The sequence below is a fragment of the Acinonyx jubatus genome, chromosome C1 (assembly GCF_027475565.1).
Source record: "Acinonyx jubatus isolate Ajub_Pintada_27869175 chromosome C1, VMU_Ajub_asm_v1.0, whole genome shotgun sequence".
NCBI lineage: Eukaryota > Metazoa > Chordata > Mammalia > Carnivora > Felidae > Acinonyx > Acinonyx jubatus.
Genome location: NC_069381.1, coordinates 6,149,069 through 6,167,958, shown reverse-complemented (window position 1 = coordinate 6,167,958; position 18,890 = coordinate 6,149,069). Strand labels below are relative to the sequence as shown.

At 41.0% G+C, this 18,890-nt stretch overlaps 1 protein-coding gene across 3 annotated transcripts in view; it reads left to right on the top strand.

Annotated features, from left to right (window-relative positions):
• The first annotated feature begins 542 nt into the window (after positions 1-542).
• The window catches only part of RERE (arginine-glutamic acid dipeptide repeats), a 418,258-nt gene continuing 399,910 nt past the window's right edge, over positions 543-18,890 (top strand). For all 3 annotated transcript variants that reach the window (XM_027060523.2, XM_027060521.2, XM_027060518.2), the window contains exon 1: positions 543-683. The gene's annotated coding sequence lies outside the window, so the exon portion shown is untranslated. The remainder of the gene's footprint in view (positions 684-18,890) is intronic.

Genomic DNA, 18,890 nt, shown 5'->3' with positions numbered 1-18,890 from the left:
AGAGGGAGAGAGACAGAGACAGAGATAGAACGCAAGAAGTCCCGCCCCTCCGCCCGCCCTCCGCTTTCCATTGGCCCGGCCTCCGCGCGCGTCACTTCCGGATGCGCCAATGGTGAGGCGCGATACTGCGAGGTGGGCCGGGCCCGAGCGCGGAGTGGGCGGCGGGTCGGTGCAGCAGCCCCGCCGCGGCTCGGCCACCATCGCCGAGGCGCCGCTGCTCCCACAGACGCTCGCGAGCCGCCCCCCGCGCTCCCAGCCTCCTCTTCCTCCCGCACGCCCGAGACGCTCGCCCGACTCGGGTCTCGCCCCCGCCTCCGCCTCTCCCGTGCTCTCCCCTCGCTCGCCTCCCACCTTGTCTCTGCCTCATTTTCTTTCCTAGTTGAGGAAAAAAAAATCACCATCATCCTCAGGGAGCCCCTCGCCCTCAGAAAAACAAAACCAGACATGATCCTGGGCTCCCGCTCCTGAAGGACCGGCCGAGCGAGGAGCAGGGAGCTAGTGGAGACCGCCCCCGAGGTCACGGGAGGGAAGCCCCTGCAGCCCCCGGCCCTGTCCCCGCGGCCGGCCCCCTCCTCGGCCCGAGCCCGGCGGCCCCCAGCCCCGCGGGCCTCCCGCCCCGTCCCCCACTTTCCCGGGAGCCGGCCGAACACACCTCCATTGATGGTGTAGCGCATCCGGGGAAGGTAAGTGTCCAAGTTGCCGGCGCGTGGCGGCCACCTTCTCTCCTGGCCTCTCGTCCTGGGCACGGACATGGGGTGGCAGGGGGCCGGCGTGGACGCCCGGGTCCGCCGGGAGCCGGGAAGGGCAGGCCGGCGTGCGAGCCGCGCGCGCCCGGTGGTGGTGGTGGTGGTGGGGGGGGGGGGGCGGGCATAAAGGGCCGGGGACTTCTTCGGCCCTGTGCGGGCCAGGTCACTGTCCCACTCGCCTGCTGACCCCTGTTCTCTCTCTGCTGCTTATTCATGCTCTTGTTTGACTTGTCTGAGGTTAAACTGTTTCATGTGACTGAATTATTGGCCGAACTGGGGGTGGGGGGTAGTGGGGGAAAGGAAAGGAAGTCAAAGACCCACAGTGTACATTTCTTGAATGTTTGTGGATTTGGGGGTCTTGGGGGAGGACTTTTCTTAAAGTATCATTTTCCCATTAGGGAGAGATTCCTTCTTTGTGTTCTAAATCTCCAGTTCTCTGTTCTGTGTGATTACTAACCCAAAATCACTTGGAGCAGAATAGGATTCTTACTACCATGTTCGAGTTTTGGTCTGTGAAAGAGAGTGGCTTCTATTTTTATTTTTATTTTGTTAAGGTTTTGGAAAGGAAGAGAGGTAGTTTTACATAGATTGTGTGTGTGTGTGTGTGTGTGTGTGTGTGCGCGCGCGTGTGTGTGCCTGTGTGTGCGCGGGGAGGGGGAAAGTATTGCAGGTTTCCTTTGAAACTGGTTGCTTGAGAAGTTGTTGAAAGGAAAACAAAATGATTCATTGTTGAATTGTCATTTTCCTCTGCCTCTTTTCCAAGGTTTGCTTACAATTTTTTTTCTGGATTACAGACTTCAAACATTGATTTAAGCAAAATGTGTCCTTGAGAAACTGGGTGCTTTAAATGTTTCAGTATGTGTTACTATTTTAAGGGACATTTAGAAAGTAGTTTTGTATGAATCCTGAAATAGCTTTCCCCAAAGCAAATTTTTTAAACCCAGAAAAGATAACTAGTAAAAGGGAAAGTTGGCGAATTGCAAAAAAAACATTTTCGTGGAACACAAATGAATGCATCCTGTGTTTAGATAAGAAACAGTTTTGATAATTGCTTTCCATTGAAAGAGAGACCTTTTTGTCTGGTGTGCACTGGTTTCTTTAGTCTCAGTCTGTTGGGGGAGGGGAGACAGGATGGATCTATACAATAATAAAATCATCTTTGGGTAGCGATTTCCTTCCATGGATTTGCTTGCTGAGTTAATTCCCCCGTAAATCATAAACCAGTTTTGATTTTGATGGCCTGCATGGAGAGCTGGCTTCCAGCTCTCCCTGTTGTTGTTGAGGTCGAAGGGAAAAGAGGCAGAGGCAGAGGCAGACACACACACACACACACACACACACACACACACACACACACACACACAATACCAGGCTGAGGGCTCATTGTTCTTCCATACACACATTCATTCTCTCTCTCCCATATTTGGGACTAGGTTTGCACAGACAAACACAGCTCTTTTTGGGAGAGAGGAGAGAAGATGGGGGAAGGGTGGACGCTTTTCTTTTTCAGCTTTCTTTCACCCATCTCATGTCTGGCCTTTTTTGCAACCTTGTAAGAGGCAGAAGAGTATATTAGAAACTAAAGGACACTCTCAAACATGTTCAGAGACTCCTCTTCTCCACCTGCCTCCTTTCCCTTGCAGTTCTAGTTTCTGCCGCTCTTTCTTTTTTGTGTATGTAAAGATAAAATTCCTCTTTCTACGTCGCGGCCTTATAGTCTGCTTTCCTATTCCTCATTGCCCCTGACTTTGGTGAGGACAGTGATTTGTTCTGTTGACTCTTACTGTAGTGAATATGACCAGGGTCTTTTCTAGGTAGCAGTGGTGGATTGTTTCAGTTAAGATGACGAAAATTGTATTTGAGTGTCTGTGTGTTTTGACATATTAGTGGCCTGATGGTTGATAATCAGGTATGCCGGCTATGGAACTGTCATGTTTAGTTTTGTTTTGTAAATAGGGGTTATCAAAGAAGATCTGGATTTTTCTTTGTGCGGAAGGGGAGGAGTGGTGTAGAGAGGCTTCCTTGAATACTGGACAAGGAATAGGATGACACAGTCCACCTGGGTTAAAACCAGCTCTGGGCCAAGGATGGAGGTTGGTGTGAACACTGTGGGTTGCAGAATAGCACCTTCTACTGGTTAATTGCTTCCAAGGATCTTGACGAAGAGAATGGGGGAGGGGAGTAACGGCTGAGGCCTAATGATTTTCTTTTGAACGCAATTGTAGTGCCTTCCTGCAAATGCCACTTCCCTGAGCTGCTGATACAGATGCCCTTTGACTGGTACTGGTGCGCTGAGGCTTTATGTGTTATTGGCTGAGTTATGACAATTTGTTCTATTATCATCAGTATTTACATATAGTGATTTCTAAGGACCCTTTTGAATTGATACTCTGAGGAGAAATACAGTTTGTCTTGGCATATTAAACAAAATTTAAAGGGATTTATTTGGGTTCTTGGTGTTGGAAACTGTACATACACTAGCAGTCTTTAGAAAGTTTTCAGTATCTGGGCTCCTGGGTGGCTTAGTCAGTTGGGCGTCCTGACTTCGGCTCAGGTCATGATCTCCCATGGGTTCAAGTCCCGCGTTGGGCTCTGTGCTCACAGCTTGGAGCCTGGAGCCTGCTTTGGATTCCCTCTCTCTCTCTCTCTCTCTGCTCCTCCCCCGCTTGTGCTCTGTCTCTGTCTCTCTCAAAGATAAATAAAACATTAAAAAAAAAAGTTTTCAGTATTATTAGTGAAAAATCAAAAAGACCTGCTCTATAGAAAAGAAAAATCCTTGCACTGGACCCAGGGGTTTTCTTCTGGGATTAAATGCAGTTGTGGGGTGAGATGGGGGGGAGAGGAACTCACTAAAATCAGCAGTTTTGCAGATGTCATAGTGTTGTGTTGCAATAATGTTGTTTTCAATTGTCGTATAAACAAATAAAATTAAGTCTGCTAGGACGACTTATTCTATCAAATAGATTAAGAAAAAAAAACACAGACAAGAGAAAATGTGAAATGAGCATGTGCACAGATTGACACAGAAGGCCAAATTCCTGCTTAAAGACTTCTAATCCAAGGTGTAGTTTCAGAGATCATTTGTTTGATAAATGCCTGGAAGGATTTTTATTATCACACATCCTACCCCATCTCAATTGTTTTAATGTAGTGAATTGCTAGAGAGAGAGGTTTGCAGAGGCAAGGGCGACAGCATAGAATAAACATCTTCTGTTCCAGACTGGCTGCTCTAAGGAATGTGATTTCTGATCCACTTTGCTTTCACAACTTAGAGTGTAACCCCTAAAGTTGTATATCTTTTACAGTGAAGTGTGAACAGTTCAAACGTATTATTTATTCAGTAGGAATAGAGTCTGGTCATTTCAATCCATTATATTCTCTGCCAGTGTTTTGTTGCAAGGTGACTAGAGTAATTCACAACAAAAAGGTTCACAACAAAAAGGTAGTCCAAATCAAGAAATAAATGTGCCAGAAATAAATTGTACAAGAAATAAATTGTACTTTTTCAATTTTGGCCTGGTGGTCAGTCAAAACATTTTTAAAAAGTGGCGTGGTAATTACTGTCAGGTCCTGCAACAATTATATGTACTATTGAACAGAAACATGCCAGGTGCCTTAAACACACACATACAAGAATATGACCTATGCCCTTCTAAAACCAGTGCCTGTTGAAGATTATTATGGATTTAATAAGCATTCATTACTTTTATTATTTAAAAAGTTTTTTTTTTTTATGTTTGTTTATTTTTGAGAGGGACAGAGTGTGAGCAGGGGAGGGGCAGAGAGAGAGGGAGACACAGAATCCGAAGCGGGCTCCAGGCTCCGAGCTGTCAGCAGCACAGAGCCCGACGCGGGGCTCAAACCCACAAACTGTGAGATCGTGACCTGAGCCGAAGTCAGACGCTTAACTGACTGAGCCACCCAGGCGCCCCCACTCATTACTTTTAAAATTAGTTTTGAATCTATAACATCTTGCTCAAATCTCAGTAATCAAACATTCAAGTAGTAAAATAAGTTGTGTATACTGAATTCTTCTGGGAATGCTGTGCTTTCCTACTAACTGCTTTTGGCAGCTTCTTTTGCAGTTGATTTAAAGGCTAAGATAGCAGAAAATTCAGATGTTTAGAGTCATTAGTGTAACATAGCTGTGAACTTCGTTACACACACATACACACCCTGAAACATTACACTATTGTTTTACATATTCACTGTCTGATAACACTGTGCTCTAGCTGATCATAGAGTTTTTCAACAACTAGGAATTCCTCTTGAATCATATTTAAGTGATTGTTAATTATTAGTAGTATCTTGGTGATTATTCCAGATTTGTAGCTTGCTTGTCCTGTTTAAGTGTGATTTTGGTGTGCCTGTTGGCTTGTGCTTGGTTTCTTGTCTGACAGTTCTAGTGTTTTTTAAAATAGTGAGGAAAAATGAGCATTTATGTATTAGGAAATGGTTAATATTGCTTAAGCCATTTTAGTGAACATTTGACCACAAATAACTCAGACATGCTCAAATACTAAATATATTTACTAGGGGGCGCCTGGGTGGCTCAGTCGGTCGAGCGTGTGACTTCGGCTCAGGTCATGATCTTGCATTTCGTGAGTTCAAGCCCCGCGTCGGGCTCTGTGTTGACAGCTTAGAGCCTTGAACCTGCTTCAGATTCTGTGTCTCCCTCTCTCTGCCCCTTCCCTGCTCATGCTCTGTCTTTATCTCTCAAAAATGGATAAATGTTAAAAAAATATATATATATATATTTACTAGAATGAGGTTTTGGTTGGAATTGTGATTTGCATAATTAACCTGTAATATGTAAGTAATATATTACTTACAGTAAGTAATGTAAGATATGCCATGTGTCTGTATATTAGGTAACTAGATCAGATAGGACTGCTAATGTAATAGGTTTTTTTGTAAAGCGACCCATTTGTGTTAGTGTAAAATTGTTTTCATTTGGTAAACTTTACCAGTGTGTCAACGACTGTAAGCAGTATAATTAATTGTGAAATATTTCCTTAAGTGGTTACGTTACAAAATGAAAAGACTTCTAATTCATAGACCACTTGGTATTTGAAGAATCCTCACAGCCTGTTTTGTCTTGGGCTTTGGCATCAGAAGTTGAAGTTACTGGCCATGCCCTAATTAAAACTGGTAATACTTGTGATTTGTAAGGGTGTTGGTTAGGCTTATTTGGTTGTAAGGAACAAAAAAATCTTCCAAGTCATTTCACGTATGGGAGAAAAGAGGAACAGAAATGGACACCTAGAGAGACAGGCTTCACAGAAGAACAAGAAGCCCAGGTTCTGATGGGCCTCATGGATGCTGGAATACTGTTAGGGATAAGGATGCTGCCTAGCTTTAGTGACCAGATTACCTTGTTGCCTCCTCAGCAGGAAGGGTTTGTTGAGCCATACCCTAGTGCCTGGCTGTGTATGGTTGTGCAGGCTATGTGTAGCATAAGGACACCACTCTAAAGGGGACAGTATTTACTTTGTGGGCCTGTACTAATCTGAAAGAGAGCTTTGAGCAAGCCTGGCCTTGCAGCATCTCGAGACAGAGTCTTGGAACAGCGGGGGAGAGCCCTTCATACAAAAACCTATTCTAGCACACTTGGACACACACATACTCAGCCAGGTGCTGTGAGTATGCACGTATACATTCATTCACACCTATACATGTTTACCAGGCTCCCAGAGGTCTGATTCCTGACCCTGTTGCTTCTGGGGGTGGGGAGCAGGGTAGGTAGACTGGTGGTAGCCCTTTGTTGCTTGTGGGGTGAATGTACTTTGGGGGTAGTGTGAGCAGGTGAGAATGTGGGCATGTGTCTGCATGTATGAATTCAGACCAGCTGCCTGGGGAGGCTCTCGAAACCCTTTTCCTCCCTAGGTAGAATCTGGTTGCACTGGGGAGGTGTATCCACACTACAAAAGTTTTACTTGATTCCGATGAGATGCAAAGGCTCCCGCCACTGATTTAAAAGATGTTTGGTATATGAAAACATTCTTCAGGTGGATTTAAACTGGATGCGCCTTATTAAACCCAGTGTTGATGTTCCCTTGCTCATCAGTCCTCTTTCCCTCCCCTCTTTATGTTTCTGTGAGCCTGCTCTCTCTGGTTGGGCCACCACATAAAGTTGTTCAGGTTGGATAGTAATATACTAACTTTTTTAACTGAAGGAAGGTATTCCGCACAAGACACTAAACAGCCAGGGCTGGCCCACCGAATCCTCTGCTATTCACTCAGCCGTTTTATCTCTGGTTTCTTTGTGTCTTTATGCCTCTGCTTCTGCTTCCACTACTAAGGACTTCTTCTATATTTCATTAACGTTTCTCAAGAGAGAAGATCTGCTAAGACTGTTGGTTAAGGGTTTGGAGCCAGACCGCTTCTTAAGCTACCTACCAGCCCCCCAGATGGCAGGCTGCTCACCTGTTCAAGCCAGCTCTCATTGAGGTACACAGTAGGAGCTGAGGGAATGGGAGGTATTCGGAGCCAAGGCCTGTGGAAGGGAATTTTTTCTACTGTTATATCCTCTCATATTTTTCCCATCTTTATTTTCCCTGACATCTGGTATGGCTGTTGTTGCTTTTGATAGCTTATCCAACAGTTTATGTTGCTTTAAGAAACTACATAGTCATAAATGGTAGTCATTTAAAATCTCTTTTTTAGGTGAGATCATTTTATTACATATGTCTTGTTACATTTTTCCTGTGAATCTACCTACCTACCTGGTCTGTCTTCCTGCCTACCCAAGTCCTTGTTTCCCAAACTATATTCATGGCATACTAATATGCTGCAAATATTTTAAGTGTTCTGAGGTCAAGTAAATTTATAATGCACATTATTGATACCTTAAAGGCTCAGAAATATCCTATAGTTTACAGAGGTTTTTTTTTTTTTTCTTAACTTGTGTGTTTGTTTAGTTTGTTGGTTTTCTTTGCTTCCCCAAAGAATACTTATGGGCTTCTTATGGAAACTAATATTCTAAAGAACGATTTGAGAAACACATGTAAAATTAATCCTTTCTCAATCAGGTGGCTTGCACTTTTCTCCTTAATAATGAAGAAGTAATTTCTGGGTGATACTGTTATATAACTTTGCTGCTCTGTACTGTTTCTGTTCAAGCAAGCTTTGCATTCCGGTACTTCCAAGGGTACAAAATGACTGCTTTTTCCACTTTATACATAACGTCATTCTGGAGGTTTTTTTTTTTTTTTTTTTTTTTTTATGTAATCTTTCCACTCAGCGTGGGGATTGAACTCATGACCCTCCAGATCAAGAGTCACATGCTCTACTGACAGAGCCAGCCAGGTGCCCATTCTGGAGTTAAGATTGTTGTATCTATACTTTCTTATTCCAGCTTTAAGTCAGATCAGTCAAATTAATATTTTCTTTTTCACCCCACTCCACTAGTTCTGCTCTCATTTAGGGTTTAATCACTTCTTTTTTGGACACCTGTAGTATGTAAGCACTGGCAAGAATCTTTCAGCAAATATTAAAAAAATATCCCAAGTACTTGACTGTGTAGTTTTTGAGGTAAGCCTTATAGGTATGTAAAGATGAATAGAACAGCCTTCTAGAAATTACTGTCTGTACTGGCTATATACACATAACTGTAGAAGATAAACATAAGTGTTTTAGAGACACAAAACGCCATGGGGTTGTATTAGTTATGTACTGCTGCATAAAAAATTACCTCAAGACTTGGTGACAACACGGTAAATATGATCTTATAGTTTCTGTGGTCATTTGTTTGGGAGGGGCTTAGCTGGGTGGTTCTGGCTTCAGGTCTCTCTTGAGGTTGCAGTCAAGGTGTCAGCCGGGGCTGTGGTCATCTGAAGGCTTGACTGGGGCTGGAAGGTCTGCTTCCAGATGGCTCACTCAGTTGGCTGTGGGCAGAAGGCCTCATTTGCTTGCCACATGAACCTCTCTGTGTGGTTACCTGAGTGACCTCATGACATTGCATTTGGTTTCCCCCAGAAGGAGCGATCAGAGAGAGAGAGAGAGAGAGAGAGAGAGAGAGGAAGCAAAGAGGAATCTTTAATGCCTTTTCTGACCTACTCTCAGAAGTCATACACCATCACCTCCATCATATTCTGTTAGTTAAAATCAAGTCACTAAGTCCAGCCCATGTGCAAAGGGAAGGGAGTTTAGCTCCACCTCTTGAAGGGAGGAGTATCAAAGAGTTTGTAGATTTATTTAGAAACCACTGCAGGGGTTCAAAGGAGAGAAATCTAGAAGATTTAAAAAATGTTTTCCCTTTGATTATCTTCAAGCAATGCTTTACTTTAACTAGAGAATAGTTGCTGGTTCTTAGAGGAGAGTGGCGTGACCATAACCTCATGTTATTTATCTTCTACTCTTGTTAAGGTATCACTTATTCCTTACCCTCTTCCTGTTGTTCTTACATCAGATTTAATCTCTTTCAAATTTTTTTTTAGTATCTATTTTTGAGAGAAAGAGCACAAATTGGGGAGGGGCAGAGAGAGAATGAAACACAGAATCCCGAAGCAGGCTCCAGGTTCTGAGCTGTCAGCACAGAGTCTAACACTGGGCTCGAACTCACAGGCTGCGAGATCACGACCTAAGCCGAAGTCGGACAGTTAACCAACTGAGCCACCCTTGCGCCCCAGATTTAATCTAAATGAAAACTGAGGTTAGGACACCTGCCTTGGAATTTTTTTGGTTTGGCCACTCTGATTTCCTACCAGTTAAGTACCTTTTCTTCAGTTCTATACTTCCTCCTCATTTTATCACTTCATTTTGGGGGGCGGGGCTCCATTGAGGCATTTTAGTTGCCTGTATGTGTTACATCCCGAGAAAAAGAATCCAAGATTTTCGCTCCTGTGTGTTTTTGTCTTGTTTCTGCAAGGCCCGTGTTGCCAGCTGAGGTTGTCAGTTCATTGAAACCAAACTCATGGGACAGGAGCAGGTTATTCTGCCATTTTTTTCTAGATCTTTGAGTTGCACATCAAAGCTGGGGCTGATCATCCACATGTGTTTAACCTGCCTGTGAGGTTCACAGTAGTTTTCCCGGATCTGTGAACATCAGTGATTTCAAATTCACCAATGTAACCATGCTTCATCATTATAGTTAGAAACTGGATGATGGGGGCACCTGGGTGCTCAGTCAGTTAAGCGTCTGACTCTTGATTTCAGCTCAGGTCATGATCTCAGGGTTGTGAGATCAAGCCCTGTGTCGGGCTCTGTGCTGAGCGTGGGGCCTACTTAAGATTCTCTCTCTCCTTCTATCTCTGCCCCTCTCCTGCTTGTGCACACTCTCTCTCTTAAAAAAAAAAAAAAAAAAAGACATAAACAAACCAGTGACTTTGGAGCATGGCCTAATAACATGGCATTTGCCTCTCTTTTTGGCATTGGTGACGCTCTTGAGAGCATGAGCCAGGACATTCATGTGCACCATTATGGCAGCATTGAAAGATGGTGGAAAGAGACTCTTATCTTGTGTTAATATTTATTACTTGCATTTGTATCTTAGTATTAATTATGTCTTTTCCATTAGATTGAAAACCCCTTGAAGTCAGAAAGTTTTCCTGTAACTACACCAGTGTGTATGCTCACATGTGGAATTAAATGTATTCTAAAAGACACAGTTAATTGTATCTAAGATGTTATCAGTAGTAAGATGCCATTATTTCATGTATGGCTAAGAATGAAAAAAATGCTAACAATTTAACTGTTACAGTTAACAGTTTAACTGTAGGACCTGCCTCAGTTCCAGTGCTGTACAAATGGAAAACATCATGCATCTTGAAATCATTGAACGATGGTCATATATTTAGGCCATCATTCTTTTCACAGCTTTATATCCTGGAAAACATTCTTTAAGATAGATCTTAAAGCAGATTATTTTTTCTCATAGGAACAGTGTGATAGGTGGTGTTCTTGTGTAAACATTTAGCATGAGAAACTTAGATATGACCAAGAGTACAATAAAAACAGATGCTACCGTAAACCTATAGTCATTATAGTTGAATTATGATCCAGTTCCCATAGAGTAGGTATAACTGTTATATATTTTGATTTGTAATATGCTGTATTTTTTGTATATATAACATACAAAAATATTTAGCACCCTACTGCATCATTAGTTTGGCCTAAAATGTCAACTTATTTTTTTTTTTAAGATTTTATTTTTTTATGTAATCTCCACCTGCAATGTGGGGCTCAAACTCATGACCTCAAGATTGAGAGTCTCATGTTCTACCGGTTGAACAAGCCAGATGCCCCTAAAGTGTCAACTTTTATATAAAATATTGCTGTTTCTCATGATTCTGTTCAATTTCTCCCTCAGCACTGTTTTCCAGAGTGACCTCGTTCTACCTAGTATGTCCAGTCTGCAAGTTTATAAATCTAGCCCTAATCTCTTTCCTGAGATCCACATCTATGTTGCCCTTGGTCTCCTTGGATGTCTTTTGGTCTCCCATCCAAGTACTAACCAGGCCCGACCCTGCTTAGCTTCCGAGATCAGACGAGATTGGGCGCGTTTAGGGTGGTATGGCCGTAGACTTGGATGTCTTTTGGGTACTGAGCCTCAAAATTTACCAGTCTGTATTTGATCACTCTTAACCATTATACTATTTATTTTTATTTGAGAGGGAGAGAGAGAGAGAGACTGTGCAAGCAGGGGAGAGGGGCGGTGGGGGGTGGGGGAGAGATTCTTAAGCAGGCTCCATGCTCAGCGTGGAACCTGATGTGGGGCTAGGTCACAAGACCCTGGGATCATGACCTGAGCTGAAATCAAGAGTTGGATGCTCAACTGACAGAACCACCTAGGCACCCCTCATCATATTGTTTAACAAAATAGTTAAGAGAACGCTAGACTCAATCCCCAGTCTGCTGCTTAATAACACTATGGCTTTAGGCAAGTTACTTACCTCTCTGGGTCTTGGTTTCCTCATCTGTAAGATGAGAGATAATAGTACTCATCTCACAAGTTTGTTATGAGGACCAAAGTAATTAATACATATAAGTTGCTTAAAATGTCCCTGGAAAATAGTAAGTACTCAATAAATATTAGCCTTTAAAAATTATTATTACTGTTATCATTGTCATTTAGAAATCTAACTTCCACTGTGTTTGCTTTCTTAGTTATCTGCAATACTCAACAACCAGGAGATACATAGGAGCAGTGGGTCAACTCTAGAGGGTTCAAATGACTTCTGAGTTGCCAACCAAACTTTTATTATTTCTTGGATATAGGAAATGCTGCAGAATTGTACATGATTAAATACCAAGAGAATGACACCATAGAGTAATGGTGAGGTTTGGGCTATTAATGAATGATCAGAATATGATAGCTCAGTTGGTTCTCTTCCTTGTGATGTTCCTGAAGGAGATTTACATGAGTAGAGCAATGGCAAGTGGGAAATTTAAAGTATTATTATTAATTGGGTTTTTGGCCAAAATACCCACGTGGAGCTGTCTGATATCCTGGGTTGTAGCCTATTGCTTAAGCTTGAGGCCAAGGCTTGGGATCTCCCTTTGTCCTAAATCCCACTGTCTTCCTACTGCTACAGAAAACCCAAACATCAGCCTTTTGAGTGTGTGTGAGAGAAATGAGCATAGAGCAAGATAGTGTGGATCGTCATATATGTGTGTCAGTCATATATGTGTGTCACGTTTAATTGGCATTTAATCCTCAAATCAGTAAACGAGTCCAATCAGTGTTTTGGACTCTGACCCAATCAGATTAGTAGTCCATTCTCTCAGGGAGGTTCAAGAAGGTCGGGGATGGAGAGAGAGAGCGAGCGAGCGAGGAATCTTGTTGGTCCAGCTTCAGCTCTGTAGTGAGCTGGTTTAATGGCCTGTGAGGAATAACTAAATATGGTTGGCCATCTGTCTAGCAGCCCTACATTATGACTTATTTTTTTTTAGGACATTCTCTGGAAGCTAGGGGGAACTGCAAAGTGTTGTTTAAATTTAAGGATAAGGTTACTCTTTGACAGGAAATTAAGGAGAAATATTATGTGAAAATAAGATTTGCCATTTGGAAAAGTGGTCTACCATTAATGATAGCTCCTATAGCATTTTGGTAATAAGCTGATTTTAATTTTGGTAACAGGAGTATAATCTTTGAGGAATATAATTATATATGATTATGTTAGTAGAGCAGAGCTGAAGCCTAATCATATTATACTCAGTCTGAGACAAGAACATGATAGCAGAAGGGGGATAATTAACTTGGAGGCTGGAAGAGAGGTATCCGGAGTGTTGCCCTCAGATTCTGCAACCTCAGGTACATTGCTGTCTATCAACTCTAGGAGGGCACAGGCCGCATCTGCTTTGGTCTCCTCCACATCCTTTGCATCCAGCATGTGAAGAATGTAGCAGACATTCACTCGTCAAGTGAATGATTGGATAATATAATTATATAGTTTATCGAGGTTGATGATGCAGGAGATTTGTCTTAATTTCCTGACCCCAAGGAATATTCTGGAAGCTGGTTTTTTTTTTCTTTTTTCAAGTAGGTTCCACACCCAGTGTGGGGCTTAAACTCATGACCCTGGGATCAAGGGTAGCACACTCTACTGACTGAACCAGCAAGGTGCCCCAGGAAGCTGATTTTTACCAAATCCTTCCTTCCTTCCTTCCTTCCTTCCTTCCTTCCTTCCTTCCTTCCTTCCTTCCTCCCTCCCTCCCTCCCTCCCTCCCTCCCTCCCTTCCTTCCTTCCTTCCTTCCTTCCTTTTGAGAGAGAGAGAATATCAAGCAGGCTCTGCACTGTTAGCAGAAAGCCTAACGTGGGGCTCAAGCTCATGAACTGTGAGATTATGACATGAGCTGAAATCAAGTGTCCTACACTTAACCAACTGAGCTACCCAGGTGCCCCTTGGAAACATTCTTGTTTTTTTAAATTATTTTTGAGAGTGAGAGAGAAAATGCATGTGAGCTCTTGTGAGCAGGGAGGGGCAGAGAGAAAGGGAGACAGAGTATTCAAAACAGGCTCCACGCTTTCAGTGCAGAGCCTGATGGGGGGCTCAAACTCACAAACTGTGAGATCATGACCTGAGCCGAAGTTGGAGGCTTAACTGACTGAGCCACCCAGGCGCTCTACACTCTTCAATATTTTTTATAAGAAAACCATCTGCTGGGGGTTCTGGCTGGCTCAGTTGGTAGAGCATGTGACTCTTGATCTTGGGGTCGTGAGTTTAAGCCCCATGTTGGGTGTAGAGGTTACATAAAAATAAAATGTTTAAAAAAAGGATACCGTCTACTACAGTGAGTTCATTATTCAGTATAGAATTGTCACTAAACTTTTTTTGATCTAATGATGACTTCAGATTTTTATTGCTAAGTAAATTTCTAACAAGACAAATTGGATTCTTTCTGATTTGAACATTGTGATTTTTGTAGCATAATCTGCCTTTTCTTTAATGTGATTCATTATTGTAGGAATATTGACTGATATTTCCCAAGTTTTTATACACTAAATGTGATTAAAGACCTCTTGGAAACATTTAATTCCTACCGTTTATAAATTAGAAAAATGTGCATACATCTTGTTGCTATTATATTGAGAAATGCTATTATGAACACTTTATTAATATTCCTTAAGATATTTAGCTTTACAAAACATCTACATTCTTTTTAAATATTTTATTTGTAATGGCCTAGCACCTTTTTCATAGCATAGTGAGAATTTTAAAGTCTTTACAGAACCCTTTAGAAGTTTTTACACTATGGAAAAACTTGAACAACTTGGTTGGTAGGTATGCTTGAAAGAGTGTGCTTTTCCTGATAGTGAACACCGGCTTTTCCTCCCACAGCTCAGGGTGACTTTATTTTTGCAAGTTAGAGGACACAGTTTATTTTTCCATCTGTTGATTGTCATGTTTTATTTGCCCCAGCATGCAAGTACACTGTATGTAATTGTGTAATCATCATAAATGAATTTACTTTGAAATGTTATTTACAAATTACTTTTGTCACCTTAGACCCAAAGTTAAGAATGTTGTTATAAAGTTGTTGTGTCTAAGGACTTCTTGAAACCCTGTGTAAGAAATTGATCTTAACGGGTGCCTGGCTGGTTCAAGTTGGTGGAGCGTGCCATTCTTGATCTCGGGGTTATAGGTTTGAGCCCCGCATTGGGTGTAGAGTTTACTTAAAAGAAGATCTTAAAAAAAAAAAAAGTTGATCATAGTGATTGCCTTTTAAGGAGGCATTCTAGGGCACTGGGGAGGGGGATAGAGAGGGATCTCTTACTGTTTGTTGTATATAACTATTACCTAATTAAAAAAATTGGAAAAACCTGTGCTTTTTATTTTTAGACTCTTGCCATTTTCTTATATGCGTTAGTGAAATACCAGTTTAATTTATGTATGAAATGCGGCATACATAATGACCTAGACACATAGGTGCCCTTGATGAATTTTCTCACTAATAGTAATAAGGCATGTACGCTGTTGAGTACTTGATAGAGGAAAGTGCCTCAAGAGGTGATGGTACTATGGTTTAAGAAGGAGAATTAGCTCTGGCAGGGGGCATTAGGGAAGATTTGGTGTAGGAGGAGGTGTTTAACCTGTGTTTTGAAGGATTGGCAGGATTTGGACATGTGATAAGTAGCTAAGAGGATTTCAGGCAGGAAATTGCATGGAGCAAAGGCACCGAGGCTGGAAAGATGGGAAATGGGGAGTACTTTTGCTGCTTCCATGATGAGGATTATGAAATTGTGTTTCGATTTCCTTTTTTTAAAAAAAAATTCTTTAAAATGTCCTGTAGCAGATGCAGGCATACGTAGTTCTTTCAACTCAGGTGATTTATATTTGAAGCTCTTATTGGTAGCTGCTCAGACCAAGATGTAAGAGGATTTTGGAGAGGAGTCCTTCGGGCTGATTTCTTGGAGGAAGAACAGACTGGTTTGGCTGGAACCATGAAGCACCTGAAAGACAGGTTAGGGTCGTAGCATGGAGAGATTTAACCAGGGGAAGGCTTCATTTGAGAGCCTGATTCATTCAAGTTAAATACAAATTGTAATTGTATAATTAATTTACACTCATTGTAATCACATTTATATAGTTCAAAAAGAGTAATTCGTACTCCCTCAGTATTCTTCTAGACAGTTTTTATGCACACGTAAGCACGTTACACACTATACATACTGTCGTAAATTTTGCTTCTTTAGTATTTCAAGCACATACTTTTCAAGTCAATACCTGTAATTATACCTCAGGTCTTTTTTTTTTTTTTTTTTTTTTAAACTGCATAGTGGGATATTGTGTGGATGTACACTTTAATTTCCCATTGATGGACACTTACATTGGTCCTGATTTTTTTTTTTTAATCCTTGTTCCTGTACAGTTGTATAGGTATATCTGTAGTGTAAATTCTCGGAAGTGAATAAATAGGTATGTACATATTTAATTTTGAGAGCTGTTGATAAATTGCCCTCCCGGATATGCCAGTGTGCACAAGGAGTATTTTATGGTTTGGTTTCCTTATTTTCTCACCAGCCCTGGATATTATGAAAGTTCTTAATCTGTGCTAATCTGATAAGTGAAAAATGTACAGTATCTTATTTTAATTTGCATTTCTTTGATGATCTTCTTGTATATCAAATTTTAAAGTACACATTTTAAAAAAAGTTTATATTTATTTAAGTATTCTCTTCACCCAACGTTGGGCTCAAACTCATGACCCTGAGATCAAGAGCCCCATGCTTTTCCAACTTGAGCCAGCCAGGTGCCCCTAAAATACACATTTTTGGTCTCTCAGTGATAGAGCCAGGTGGTTTATGTTATATGGAGAACTTCTTTCTAAGTAACATTTACTTGTTTTAAAAATAACAGCTTTATTGAGATATAACTCGCATTCCATAAAGTTTACCCTTTTAGAGTGTACACTTCGTAGTTTTAGTCATTTATCTTAAAATTGAGTGTCAACCATTTCTTTATTATTTGTAGTAAGTAAAGCTGAACTTGAGGTCTTTTCTTTCTTTCCAAGTTCATGAGTATATTAGGCCCAAAATATGAAATGGGAAACGCAACTTTTCTGGTTATTTTTCCAGTCTGTAGGCCTCTCTTTTGGGGAAGTGCAGTCGTGCTAGTTGGGTTCTGAAATGGAATTACTCATGACAACTGTTTTGGAATCTCAGGGCTGTGGTACTGGATGAGGAGCGATTTCTTTTAAATAACTTGTAGCTGAAACTGATTTCTAACTGCTAGAGGTGACTTTTTCTGGAAATTTTTAAAAATGTGAAATCTGTTATGAAAAAAGCTTCTGAGGTAAGAAGATTTTAAAACTCTGGTAATTGTTTAAAATTTGTAAGTCTTTTTTTTTTTTTTTTTTTTAGATGGGTGATTCAACTCCTTGGTAGTTACTCTGGTCATTTTTTATTTCAGATTTTTTTAAACATATATTAATGTGTGTGCGCGCGCATACAGTGATACAGTGATTACATTGCTTCACTTTAAGAACGCCGTGATCTGGCCTATATGTGTTCCTGGTTATAATTAACACAGATATTTTAGTGTGGAGAAAAGCATATTGGTCATTTGTTAGGCTGATTTTTTTGAGGAAAGCTTTTCTGTCTCCTAGCATGGCTCTCATCTAATAGGGTCCCAGGCAGCTCCTGTCCAAGGACACCTATAGCACAGTAGCCCTTGTTGTTGGCTGAGTCTGGACCCTCATCCGAATGGTCGTTCGACTTGGGAAAAGGTGTTGATGCAGGCTTATGGCAGATGGTTTTCTATTGGTTTTGATAAAATTGAATGGATCATTCTTTTCTTTTGACTTTATAAAGTAATACTATAAACATATAGTTTCCTATTCTTTTTAGTAAAAATATCCTTAAAAATGTGATTCTCTGCATTTTAACCCCCTCATTTTTTATTATTTCTCCATCTTTTTATGCTTCTTCTATTTGGAAAGTTATTTTTGGTTAGTTTGGTTTTAGTCTTTTAAATTAAACTGTCTTCTCTTTTTCCCCCTTGGCATCTCTCTTCTTGTTACTAATTTTTTCATGTTTTAGTATTTTTTTCCCTACCGTAAAGTCCCTTGGCCTTTGGGTTGCAGCTTTGATTAAAGTGGATTTTTTCTTGGGCTTTTAATTAGATTTTCTTTTTCTTTAGCTCTTCATATGGAGATTGAGGCTGATGCTGACTGACACATGGGTCAGTGGCATGATTACTTAGGATGAGACTAATGTGAACATTGAGTGGCTTGAACACAGTGTTCAGCATAGCTTGTGGGTGTTTCCATTTCTGCTGGAGGGCTATTTCCTGACTTAGAAGCACTGTTCTTAAAAAAAAAAAGCACTGTCCTAAAATAAAAGTAAATAAAATTCTTGGTTACTATGTTCATTGAAATCAAGGTGAGACATGAGAACTGGGTGACCTGTGGAAAACGACGTCTATAAGTCCAGAAACAATGTTTTGCTCAGAGACGGGATGTTGATTTGATAGGAGAGAGTAAGGGTCTTTTAAACACACTGTGTATGTGCTGTGTCATTCATGACTTTTCTTGCTTCACCAAAAATATCCTGAACCATGATAGCCTATGAGCGTTATAAATAAGCTTGATGTATGTCTTCTAGTTAGCGGGAGAAGACCTGGGCCCCGATTCCACCTGTGCCGTGGACTCCGTGTATGATGAATTGCCCTGCCTCCCTAGCTCTTGGATGGCGACGGTGGTTACATACACTGAGATGAAAAAATAGATATGGAAATACTTTGGGAATGTAAATGTACTCTATAAATCTAAAGTACGTTAGTTTCCTTTTTCTTTCCCAGGAACTCAGGGCTCTTGGAGCCCACAATCTTTCCTTAATCTAGCAGTATTTATTTTCTGTAATGTTGCCAAGAGAAGTCTCCTGTCATCTTGACGTTTTTCTTGTGCCAGCACTACATGCAGATGTATTTGTTCCAAATATTTTTATGTAGGTACTACTAACTGTGCGGTAACTGTTCAGCTGTGGTAGAGAACTACTGTTTTTAGGTGTTTTATCCTAAAATAAATACTTTTGTTTGCATTTGATGACAAGAGACATCAAAAAGACATTTTACGAGTGTGATAATACATTGCCTTTTCTTTTTTTAACAAACTCAGCAATTTTTTAAATCCCAGAAATCTGTAAATATGCTTTTCTGTGGTGAATACAATGCGGATGGCATCAATAGGTTGTTTGAGTTCGG